Here is a 10,877-nt window from a genome sequence, read left to right on the forward strand (position 1 = left end):
AATGTGTCGGTGAAGTCGACTCCAGCGCGTTACCGAAACCCACGGACCACCCACCGAGCCTTATAGCGCTCGAGAGACCCGTCAGGACGAGTCTTATGCCGGAATAACCACTTGCCAGAGATGACGTTGGCATGGGGTGGCCGTAGGACAAGATGCCAAATGCGGTTGCGCACCAGCGCGTCGAACTCCTCCTGCATCGCCACGAGCCAATGCGGGTCGTGAAGGGCGGCTCGAGCGGACGACGGGACAGGTGACGACGCAGACATCAAGGCAGCGAGAAGGTACTCATCCGCAGGATAGCGGTTGTTGGGCCGGTGAATACCGGCGCGAGCACGCGTGACCATGCGGGTTTCCGGGGCGGCCGGCGGGGTCGGCGGGGTCGGCGAAGAGACCGTCGAGGAGCTGGGGCCAAGCGCTGGAGAAGCGCTCACTGCCCAGGCTACGGACTCAACGGGAGTCGGGGGTGCCGTGGCCGCCGGCGAGGATGCAGCCGGGCCGACGGAAGCCGTCGAGGAGCCCGGGTCAGGCGCAGGGGATGCGCTCGCTGATCGGGTTGCGGACTCAACGGGAGTCGGAGGCGCCGTGGCCGCCGGCGAGAAGGCCTGCGAGCCGGCAGGCGAGAGGTCCGGGTCCGACGCCGCGGACCCATAGCGGGGCCCAGGCGCAGCCGGGGCGCCAAAGGCAGGAGGAGGCCCACGCGTTGTAGGGGGACCGAAGCCGGGCGGGGGCCCGAGCGTGAGTGAGCGGCCTCCTCGAGAGGCGCCAGGAGGCGTGGGTGATGATGGCGAGTCGACCGGCGGTGGTACCTGGTGAAAAGGAAAAGACCTCTCGTCAAAGTAAACGTGTCGTGAAGTGAAGACTCGGTGGGAAACCGGATCATAGCAGCGGTAGCCTTTGGTGTTTGGTGGGTATCCGAGAAAAATGCATGCCACGGAGCGAGGTGCAAGTTTGTGAGGAGTGGTGGAGGCCACGCTAGGATAACAAAGACACCCAAAAACACGAAGATCATCATATGAAGGTGGGCTACCGAAGAGGAGATGATGTGGTGCAAAGTTTCCACGAGCACGAGTTGGACGGACATTGATGAGAAGAGAGGCGGTGGAGAGAGCATACGGCCAAAACCGAGGCGAGACATTGGCGTGGAAAAGAAGGGTGCGCACACAATCATTGAGGGTGCGAAGGATCCGTTCGGCGCGACCATTTTGTTGCGAGGTATATGGGCAAGTGAGACAAAAAATCGTGCTGTGTGTGGCGAGGAGGGTGCGAACCCTGATGTTGTCGAACTCCTTCCTGTTGTCAGTCTGCAAGGCATGAATGGGACGCCCAAACTGCGTAGCGACATAGGAGTAAAAAGTGGTAAGAACGGAGAGTGCATCGGAATTTCTCTGCAACGGGAAGGTCCACAAATAGTGCGAAAAATCATCAAGTATGACAAGATAGTATAAAAAAACTGTATTACTGGCAACAGGAGATGTCCACAAATCACTATGAATCAACTCAAATGGATATGACGCCACCGATGAGGACGCTAAACGGAAGACGGACATGCTTGCAAAGACGACAAGCATGACAAGTATGATCATCGGTTTTATTACACGTGAATGAAAAAGTCCTAAGAATATGACGAAGGGTGGCCGGGTTCGGATGTCCCAGCCGAGCATGCCAAAGGTCCACCGTGGCGGAGAGAGCGACCGGAGCGGATGTGGAAGTGGCGGTGGAGTTCACCGGGTAGAGGCCATCCGGGCTGTCACATCGGTGGAGCACCATCCGGGTATGGGCGTCCTTAACAGAAAATCCCACTTCGTCAAATTCAACAGTTATAGGATTTTCACGTGTAAAAGAACGAACGGAAACAAGATTAGTGACTAACTCAGGTGAAACTAAGACATTGGACATGTGAATAGGTGTAGAGTTAGACGGAAAAGAACCATGACCGACATGAGTAATGGGAAGGGAAGACCCGTCCCCAACAGTAATACGACATGCGTTAGAAACTGGAAATACGGAGTTGAGGTTACCGGGGTTGGAAGTCATGTGGGTAGTAGCCCCGGAATCCATATACCAGTCACCGTCTCCGGTGTACGTGCTAGGTGTAGGGGCGGAGTGGAGCGCCGCAAGGAGGGCCGGATCCCAAGGGGCCGACGGGAGTGCGGCGGCCGCGGCCGGAGGGGCGGCGGGGTAGCCACCAGGCGCGGCATACGGAGGAGCCGCGACGGGGTAGCCACCCGGAGCGGCGAGGAGCGCCTGATGCGCGCCGGGGCGGGGGCCGAGGACCCCAGCCGAGACGGGGGCCCGCGACACGGGCATCGTGTACGCATGGACCACCCCCGTCCAAGGGTTGGTCGCGGCTGCCCAGGGGGGGCGGGGGCAGCTGCTGCTGCTGGGGCTGGCACCCCCCCCCCCCTCGCGTCGTGCTGCTGCTGCTGCTTCTTGCCGCGGCGCACCCCACGGCGATGATCGGGGGCAGGGGGCGGCGGCTGGTAGACGGGCGCCGGTGGCGCCTGGAAATATGACGTCGGCGGCAGCGGCGCTGTGGGAGGAGCGGCGCGGGAGGTGCCCGCCGCGAGAGCTGTGTGCGTGGCCCTGGACTTCACCATCTTCATCCTCCTCTCCTCCAACCAAAGATAAGCCACGACCCGAGGAAAGGCCGGGTCTGGGAGGAACGTGAGGTTCGAGGCCGTGTTGCCGAACTCCTCGTTCAGGCCGGCGGTGAGCGTGTTGAGAAGAAGGTCGTCGGAGACCCGCTCCCCGAGGTCGCGGAATTCGTCAGCGAGTTTCTTGAGGCGCATGCAATAATCGTCAATGGACGAGTCAAGCTGATGCCACCCAAAAAATTCCCGTTGAAGAAAGATGCGGCGCTGGAGGGCGTTGTCGAGGAAGAGCCTGTTCAGCTTCGCCCACACCATCTGCGCGTCGTCAGTGTCGCAAACGATGGTGTGGAAGAGGTCTTTGGAGATGGTTTGGTACATCCAGCGAGTGATGGTGGCGTGGATGGTCAGCCAGTTGTCGTCCGCGTACATGGGACCGGAGTCAACGGAGCCATCGACGTGATCGATGAGGTGGTACTCACAGAAGACGAGGGAGAAGTAGGTTTTCCAGGCGTGATAGGTGGAGGTGGCGTAGTCGATCACGACGGGGACGCGGGCAAAGATGTCCAGATTGCGGACGACCTCTACGGGAGGAGGGGCTGGACCCTCGAAGGGGTTGGAGGGGAGGGAGGCGGCGGAGTGGGGAGAGGCCATGGGTGCGGCGGCGACCGAGGGAAGGGGTGGCGGCGCAGCTGGTGGAGATGGCGATTGGGAGGGAGGCGGCTCGGTAGGGAGGCGGCTTTGGGGAGAGGGAGGCGGCTCAGGAGGAAGGGAGAGAGGGATCGGGGTGGGGAGGCTCGCGCGGCGGCGGGTGAGGGTGCGGCGGCGGCGGCGGCAGCGAGGAGCTGCGGCGGCGGCTAGGAGCGGAAGCTAGAGTTGGATCGGAAGGAAAACTGATACCATGTTGAAGGCAATGCAACACTCGATGTATTGATCGGGTGCACGGTGCACATATATATGGGTACAAGGACAGCCTTCAGCCTCATCTATACAAAAAAACTAGAGGTGAGGCCGGTAGAAGATTATCCTAACAGATACATGTATAGATATGTTCAACATCTTCCTCTCCTGGTGGCGGCGGACGCGCGTGACAGGGTGTGGAGGCCGACCTCGTCGGTGGCGCGTCGTTCGTCTTTCCATCCGGGGCCAATCAATCATTTCGCCAGGGTGCCGGAGCGCACATGCACGCACGCGCCTGTGCGCCTCCGGTTCGGCCGCTGACCCGACCTGGAAGGAGGGAGCACGCCGCATGCGGGTGCGATGCGTGCGTGCGGGGGCGTCCCCCGCTTTGCCTTTGCGCATTGCTGCTTCGATTCGGCTGCCAGGCACGACCGGAAGCGGGCCGGCTGCCGGGGATCTTCCTCTCTGGCGGCGGACGCGATAGGGTAGGGTGGGCCGCTGGGTGGGGGAGGTCGACGGCCTCGTGGTCGTCGGTGGCGCGTCGCGGTCGGATCCCCGTCAAACCCGACGCGACCTTGTTCGGTTTCGCTTCCCCGCACGTCAGCGTGGCGTGGTACGAAGCGGCGCCCCGCCGGCTGGTCGGCCACTCGGCCATGCATGCACAGCACAGCGTTGCCCGGGGCCGAGGCTCCGGGCCGTCTTTTGCCGCCGGCCATGACCATGACGACGCGCTCGCCTAGCGCGACCCGCCCCATCGCTCCGTTCCCACCACGTACGTACGAGTGCACGTACCTGTCGACCCGTCGCTTTGATTTTTCGCCGTGTTTTGGCCCTTTGCCGCTATTCCATGCCACGTTTTCTCTTCCTAGTTACGGGCTCCGTTCTTTGTCTGTGCGTGCGTGTGATGGCAGCGAAGTCCTCTAGAGTAGGTTTATTCGGGATTGCTTTTTCTGCGTGCGCGAATCGCAGTCGTGACGGAGATGTGGGCCGCAAAACGACGGCCATCTGATGTGCAACCGACTTCAAAACGTTATCTTCGCAAGGAAAAAAGCCAGGCTCTCTCCCTCCCCATGCAGGCATGGCAAAGGTTTTGGCTCGTGGTGCACCTGCATCCCAGTTATAACTGGAATAAATACTCAAAACAGCGCTAGGCAATCTCCTTCGTTGTACTGATAGCAAAACATCCATGTACATTATGTATCAGGTACTATTTTACATGGTTTTAGCGGAATTTTTAAATGCGCATTATCGACTATATTTGATAGTATGTCGGTTGCTTGATGTTTTTCTAATTAGTCCCACCTCGCCAATGGAGGGAGGCGGCGGGGAGGGAGCTTTGTATAAGAAGGGGAGGGACGGAGGCGGGAGGAGGCATCTTTGCGCTTGGGGCAATGATGCAGCTAGTGAGGTTATACCGAGGCACGTCAATTGCTGGTTGAAAACTATTTCCAAACCCCCTCTTTGGCCCTTCGAGGCCACTGAGAATTTCTGGAAGGGATCCCTCTCCTTCGGACGAGGGTAAAGCCCTGCAATACATAATAAAAATATTTTGTTTGCCCAATGCACGTAGAATGCTAAATGCTCACTCAAAAAGAAAAAGAATGCTAAGTGCAATTTCAAAGGTTGCCAATTGGTTTCAAAATAAAGACTTGGCCAAGGAAAATGATTTCATTCGCTTGTCATTTCAAATTACACATTGCGAAGATTTGAAGGGCACATTAAAGAACATTAATTTTGCACCAAAAATTCACATCAAGAAGACATAATGCTTCTCCATAAGAAATTCATACTCAAGCATTCCAGGCAAAATTTGATGTCCAAAAAATATAACAGAAGATATTATATGTGCTCCAACAAAGATTTTCATTTTAGAGTCTATTGGGGAATGAGCGCTCTAAAACTCAACTAACTAGATGATACCCCGCGCGTTGCTGCGGGAACCTTGTTACAAAATTGTATGATTAGGTGCTACAAAATCAACTAAAGCAAATGCAAGGCAAATGTAGAATTTTCCTTGATTATTTATTTTTATAATTAAAGGCAACGACCATGTAACAAATTGATGTATAAAGAAGTTCAACTTTTCAGTTATAGTAGTAAATGATATTTTCTTGCAAAAACAAACATCAACTACATAGGTATTCTCCAAGCATTTAACATGCCATCTTGACAACAAAAAACTATCAAATGGTACATTAGTAATCAGCGGATTAAAAAATCAATAAAGGGAATATATTAATATCACAGAAGCGGACTCAATTGTACACCTAAACAAAAATTACCGAGACAACCATCCCCTTATTTAATCCATTCTGCACTATTATCAATCTTGCCAACCATGCCCCTCTTTTGCTACATTGTGAATATCCCCATGTTGGTATGTTGCTGACTCATGGATATGAAGAAAAGAACAGGTGAATGACATTAGTGACAAAGATATCAGTGGATATGAAAGATTTAAATCAGTACATTTGTGCATGTACTCAAAAGCATCACACATGTCTGCTTCAATAGTGAGAGTAATAAGTTGTTAATGGGGACATACATATTTTCAGATTTGGGTAGAAGATCAACCGGAGTGTACATACTAAATCTTACAGGATATTTGTAGAGACCACAATTCAAGCAGAAAGAATCATCAATGAAGTACTAAGCTGTAGTCATGCCATGACTTCTGTTCTTCGTACAAATAATCTTGTTCATATATAGTTCTCACTTAAAACATTGAGGTCCGCACCCAAAAAAAACATTGAGGCAGTTCACATGAGAATATGATGCTGTGTCGAAACTCTGACGCGTTGCTGCACAAAATGATCATCAGAGGTTAAGGTTTAGTTAGTACTAGCAGCCAACGAAAGAAGTTGGTTAGGAACCAAGATAGCATACCAGAACGGATTCTAGCAATCTGGACTTTTCCATATTCCCTGAAAATAACTTCAATTTTTTGCGGGGACCTGAAAACTGGCTCGACGTAAACTGAAAGATTCAAAGTTGTACGATACATGTCAATCCGTTGCCATCTATGACAACCTTACCTAAGAAAAAAGTTGTACGATACATGTCAATCCATTGCCATCTATGACAAACTTACCTAAAAGGAAAATCGAGATGTTCCCGATTAATCACATGCCAAAACATGAATAAATCAGATTGCAGAAGTAATCTGCAAGTCATATCATATCCAAAATGATTAATTTTCCTAATACCGGACCACAAAGAAAGGAAGTAAATTAATGTCCCAACCAGGATGTGATCCTCATTTCCTAATTCCCAAATCAATCCATTTTTAAGGGACTTCTTGTCGATCTAGGATAACTATAGGTTCGAACCTTTTGAGCGAGCTGTAACAGAAGTTCCTTTGTCATCCAAACCTTGCCGCCTCTGCCTCTTGGTGTGTCATCTCTGGAACTCGTCTCGTTGTTTTCGCCAGAGCACCATTACGGAGGGCCTCCGCATGGTCTATGGCCGCTGCGAGGAAACTATTAGAAAAATCAAATGGAAATTTAGTGGACCTAATAGCTCCCTTCTCTCTCCCCTCTCCCGTCATACACAGCCGGTGCTACACTCCGCCATGCTCCCCTGCTTTCTCTAGTCACCCCCTCTCGGATCCATCGAGCGGTGACACGTGGAAGGCGAAAGGAGAGGGTGTTGGGCTGGATGGTCTTCCATCGAGTGGGGAGGCTTCAAGATATCCGAGTGGAGAGAAGATAAGACGTGCATACCGAGCGGCGCGTCTTGGCTCTTAAAGCAAACTCTTAAAGAGTATAGAATAATCTCGTCGGTTTGAGAATACAAAGAGGAACGGGTGTGTACCGAAAAGATTAATTCACACAATTTTTTTAGTGACTAAATGAGGGGGGAAAGAGTTTTTTTTTCAACGCCATGACCATAGGGTGAATAAGATTGATTGGACGGTTTTGCAACCGATTGATGATGTGGCATAAGGCTGATGTGGACAGTGTGCATGATGAGAGAATAGGTAGAAGTGGGGAGCAACTTCTTAAGAATGGTAGATGTAGAACGATCATAAAGGGCAGCCCCAGTGCATGTAGCTCCCGCTTGCGCAGGGTCTGGGGAAGGGTCCGACCACTTTGGGTCTATTGTACGCAGCCTTTCCCTACATTTCTGCAAGAGGCTGTTTCCAGGACTTGAACCCGTGACCTCATGGTCACAAGGCAGCAGCTTTACCACTGCGCCAAGGCTCCCCTTCAGATGTAGAACGATCATGAGATGCCAAAATTTACTTAGAAACATAATGACATCAAATACTCAAAACGACGGCCATCTGGTGTGCAAGCGACTTCAAAACGTTATCTCCGTAAGGAAAAAAGCCAGGCTCTCTCCCTCCCCGTGCAGGCACGACAAAGGTTTTGACTCGTGGTGCACCTGCACCCCAATTAAATTGGAATAAATACTCAAAACAACGCCAGGCAATCTCCTTCGCTGAACTAATAGCAAAACATCCATGTACATTATGTATCACATACTATTTTATATGTTTTTAGCGGAATTTTTAAATGCGCATTATCGACTATATTTGGTAGTATGTCGGTTGCTTGCTGTTTTTCTAATTAGTCCCACCTCGCCAATGGAGGAAGGCGGCGGGGAGGGAGCTCTGTATAAGAAGGGGGGAGGGGGGCAGGAGGAGGCATCTTTGCGCTTGGGGCAATGACGCAGCTAGTGAGGTTATACCGAGGCGCGTCAATTGCTGGTTGAAAACTATTTCCAAACCCCCTCTTTGGCCCTTCGAGGCCACTGAGAATTTCTAGAAGGGATCCCTCTCCTTTGGGCGAGGGTAAAGCCCTGCAATACATAATAAAAATATTTTGTTTGCCTAATGCACGTAGAATGCTAAATGCTCACTCAAAAAGAAAAAGAATGCTAAGTGCAATTTCAAAGGTTGCCAATCGGTTTCAAAATAAAGACTTGGCCAAGGACAATGATTTCATTCACTTGTCATTTCAAATTACACATTGCGAAGATTTGAAGGGCACATTAAAGAACATTAAATTTGCACCAAAAATTCACATCAAGAAGACATAATGCTTCTCCATAAGAAATTCATTCTCAAGCATTCCAGGCAAAATTTGATGTCCAAAAAATATAATAGAAGATATTATGTGTGCTCCAACAAAGATTTTCATTTTGGAGTCTATTGGGGAATGAGCGCTCTAAAACTCAATTAACTAGATGATACCCCGCGCGTTGCCGTGGGAACCTTGTTACAAAATTGTATGATTAGGTGCTACAAAATCAACTAAAGCAAATGCAAGGCAAATGTAGAATTTTCCATGATTATTTATTTTTATAATTAAAGGCAACGACCATGTAACAAATTGATGTATAAAGAAGTTCAACTTTTCAGTTATAGTAGTAAATGATATTTTCTTGCAAAAACAAACATCAACTACATAGGTATTCTCCAAGCATTTAACATGCCATCTTGACAATAAAAAAATGTCAAATGGTACATTAGTAATAAGCGGATTAAAAATCAATAAAGGGAATATATTAATATCACAGAAGCGGACTCAATTGTACACCTAAACAAAAATTACCGAGACAGCAATCTCCTATTTAATCCATTCTGCACTATTATCAATCTTGCCAACCATGCCCCTCCTTTTCTACATTGTGAATATCCCCATGTTGGTATGTTGCTGACTCATGGATATGAAGAAAAGAACAGGTGAATGACATTAGTGACAAAGATATCAGTGGATATGAAAGATTTAAATCAGTACATTTGCGCATGTACTCAAAAGCATCACACATGTCTGCTTCAACAGTGAGAGTAATAAGTTGTTAATGAGGACATACATATTTTCAGATTTGGGTAGAAGATCAACCGGAGTGTACATACTAAATCTTACATGATATTTGTAGAGACCACAATTCAAGCAGAAAGAATCATCAATGAAGTACTAGGCTGTAGTCATGCCATGACTTCTATTCTTTGTACAAATAATCTTGTTCATATATAGTTCTCACTTAAAACATTGAGGTCCGCACCCAAAAAAAACATTGAGGCAGTTCACATGAGAATATGATGCTGTGTCGAAACTCTGACGCGTTGCCGCACAAAATGATCATCAGAGGTTAAGGTTTAGTTAGTACTAGCAGCCAACGAAAGAAGTTGGTTAGGAACCAAGATAGCATACCAGAACGGATTCTAGCAATCTGGACTTTTCCATATTCCCTGAAAATAAGTTCAATTTTTTGCGGGGACCTGAAAACTGGCTCAACGTAAACTGAAAGATTCAAAGTTGTACGATACATGTCAATCTGTTGCCATCTATGACAACCTTCCTAAGAAAAAAGTTGTACGATACATGTCAATCCATTGCCATCTATGACAAACTTACCTAAAAGGAAAATCGAGATGTTCCTGATTAATCACATGCCAAAACATGAATAAATCAGATTGCAGAAGTAATCTGCAAGTCATATCATATCCAAAATGATTAATTTTCCTAATACCGGACCACAAAGAAAGGAAGTAAATTAATGTCCCAACTAGGATGTGATCCTCATTTCCTAATTCCCAAATCAATCCATTTTTAAGGGACTTCTTATCGATCTAGGATAACTATAGGTTCGAACCTTTTGAGCGAGCTGCAACAGAAGATCCTTTGTCATCCAAACCTTGCCGCCTCTGGCTCTTGGTGTGTCGTCTCTGGAACTCGTCTCGTTGTTTTTGCCAGAGCACCATTACGGATGGCCTCCGCGTGGTCTATGGCCGCTGCGAGGAAACTATTAGAAAAATCAAATGGAAATTTAGTCGACCTAATAGCTCCCTTCTCTCTCCCCTCTCCCATCATACACAGCCGGTGCTACACTCCGCCATGCTCCCCTGCTTTCTCTAGTCACCCCCTCTCGGATCCATCGAGCAACGACACGTGGAAGGCGAAAGGAGAGGGTGTTGGGTTGGGTGGTCTTCCATCGAGTGGGGAGGCTTCAAGATATCCGAGTGGAGAGAAGATAAGACGTGCATACCGAGCGGCGCGTCTTGGCTCTTAAAGCAAACTCTTAAAGAGTATAGAATAATCTCGTGGGTTTGAGAATACAAAGAGGAACGAGTGTGTACCGAAAAGATTAATTCACACAATTTTTTTAGTGACTAAATGAGGGGGGGGAGAGTTTTTTTTTCAACGCCATGACCGTAGGGTGAATAAGATTGATTGGACGGTTTTGCAACCGATTGATGATGTGGCATAAGGCTGATGTGGACAGTGTGCATGATGAGAGAATAGGTAGAAGTAGGGAGCAACTTCTTAAGAATGGTAGATGTAGAACGATCACGAGATGCCAAAATTTACTTAGAAACATAATGATATCAAATACTCAAAACGTCGGCCATCTGATGTGCAAGCGACTTCAAAACGTTAC

At 49.2% G+C, this 10,877-nt stretch overlaps 2 pseudogenes; both read left to right on the plus strand.

The window, feature by feature from the left end:
* Positions 1 to 4,861: 4,861 nt before the first annotated feature.
* LOC119342306 lies at positions 4,862 to 4,995 on the plus strand (annotated as a pseudogene).
* Positions 4,996 to 8,138: 3,143 nt separating this feature from the next.
* LOC119342299 lies at positions 8,139 to 8,272 on the plus strand (annotated as a pseudogene).
* Positions 8,273 to 10,877: the final 2,605 nt, after the last annotated feature.

This window comes from Triticum dicoccoides, chromosome 7B (assembly GCF_002162155.2).
Source record: "Triticum dicoccoides isolate Atlit2015 ecotype Zavitan chromosome 7B, WEW_v2.0, whole genome shotgun sequence".
NCBI lineage: Eukaryota > Viridiplantae > Streptophyta > Magnoliopsida > Poales > Poaceae > Triticum > Triticum dicoccoides.